This window comes from Notothenia coriiceps, unplaced genomic scaffold (assembly GCF_000735185.1).
Source record: "Notothenia coriiceps isolate Sejong01 unplaced genomic scaffold, NC01 NC01_scaffold00024668, whole genome shotgun sequence".
NCBI classification, from domain to species: Eukaryota; Metazoa; Chordata; class Actinopteri; order Perciformes; family Nototheniidae; genus Notothenia; species Notothenia coriiceps.
Window position 1 is genome coordinate 1,215,860 of NW_011357369.1, and position 2,058 is coordinate 1,217,917.

At 38.7% G+C, this 2,058-nt stretch overlaps 2 protein-coding genes across 2 annotated transcripts in view; both read left to right on the plus strand.

Annotated features, from left to right (window-relative positions):
- hsh2d (hematopoietic SH2 domain containing) overlaps positions 1-2,058 on the plus strand; it is a 364,522-nt gene that overhangs the window by 171,729 nt on the left and 190,735 nt on the right. The window lies entirely within an intron of this gene.
- Positions 1-2,058, plus strand: part of LOC104955524 (RING finger protein 10-like) — a 56,120-nt gene that overhangs the window by 1,480 nt on the left and 52,582 nt on the right. The window lies entirely within an intron of this gene.

Consider the following 2,058-nt stretch of genomic DNA (forward strand, 5'->3'; position numbering starts at 1 on the left):
GCGTCAGAAAATAACACCCTCTCTCTTTTCCTCCGTACCCAAATCTCTAAAAACGGGGCTACAACGGAGCTGATCCAGATTTGCGTCCGATATGACGTCATATCTGAAATGTGGAAACCCACGGCACTATCAGAAACGTTGCTATCAGAAACAATGCCCGATTGTTTTGGACGTAATATGGTCGGAGTTTACATTAGCATCGCTAACACTCAGAGCTAACCTGTACTGGAGAGCATGTGTGTGAAGAAGCAGGAAGTAAAAAGGAACTCACCTTGTGGTATAACCGGCAAGAGAGAAAGCCTTTGAGCTCCATACTGTTTCAGAAATAATCCTTGATAATCCATGATATGGCGTTTCATCACCGCAGTATTTAGTTGACAGTAGCTGCCGGTCCCGCATGAGCTCAGCCCCCTCCTTTTTTATTTGATCAATTTCTTCTTCTTTTTTAAGCTTTATACCCAAATCAGCACTTTTGAAACAGGAAGTGAAATAGAGGGATATGAGGCATGGCTAGAAGGGTTGATCTGTTTGGTATTTTGAGCAAAACACTTCATAGACATGTTTTTTATATATTTTTATATATCTGAGACCTATGCTATTGCCTAAAAATAGCATGATAGGTGACCTTTAAACTAAATTCAGTTCTACAGTACATCAACATTTCTGTACTCAATCCTCTGATACTCTGCCTTTTAATTTCTTTCTTTCATCATTAACTTATCAGGAATACTGTTCGTAATCACTGCACTGAGTAATTGAATAACTTAATAGACTATCTGTCATCGTAAAGTTTCTGAAACTTTAGAGTTCCTGCATATTGTTTACAATAAAACCCCTCCAAGGATTTGCCTCTTCAAGGCTTCTAGTGTCAAACAGGTGGAAGAAATGCTGACAGTAAATTGAAGTAACAGAAGACAGAAAATGTCATGTTAAAATGTATTTTAAGAGTATTGGGTGTCCTGATGATATTGGGTTTTAAGATGACCATGATTATTGCACTTCATGGTTTGAGTCCAGCCCTTGACATTTCTTTCGTGTCCTGTCACATTTTTATGAGGGCTGCCCAAATAATCACTAAAATATGAGCAAATGCAACATACAAACGCAGTAAGCAACACGATATTTTTTTATATAGTTTTAAAACGATAATGCGAATTATGTTTCCAAATATTCCATTAATATTTCTATAATCACCAATTTTTTTGTCTTTCAAATCGTGAAGCCCTAATCTCTACTGTCAAAGAAAAAAAGGCAGGCACATCATACTGTGCAAAGAATAATAAAGGAGAAATGAGGGGTAAAAGTTTCTCTCCAATCTCAAATAAAAGACTGCTTCTCTCTACAGTTGAGGTAAATAAAGCCTCCAGCTACTATTTGTGAATTTATGGTATACAGAATAAATATAGGGTATCTGACAGAGCCTTGCAGCCAACTGCCCACACATCTTTACACCAGAAGCAAACCGAAGACAGAGACTTGATATTTTATGTAGCTGTTAAGACAATACTGTTAAAACATTCATAATTTCTTAAACTTCAATGTCGCCTAATGTTCCCTAATCTTAATCATGTTCAACTTCTGTTGGCAAATGTGCTCCAGAGTCTGGTGGTTAGTGAAGCAGAAGCTAGATATCCCAAAAACAAATATAAAATAAATCCTGCTGAACTTCTGTAATAGTCAAGGCTAGCTCTGGCAAATTTAATTAGCAGATTGGAATAAAGCATTTGAAATGTGTGTGTGCATGAGTGTGTGTGTGTGTGTGTGTGTGTGTGTGTGTGCGTGATCTGATGGGATCAATAGTGGTCTGGGAGGCCCAGTTGGCAGCTGCTGGGAGCAGAAACAGGTGCAGACATGGCTGCTTGATGTACAGGCGACTGAAATGAGATGAAACCACTTGACCCCCAGAAGAACCAATTAATTACACTAAATCTGATGCTACAGTGGCACTCTGATTAGCTCGACTGTGGCACATCAGCGAGGAATGCCTGCTTACAGCACAGCCCCCCCTCCTTCTAAAATGTATCCACATATCAGTTTGAAATAAAGAGAAAGATAGTC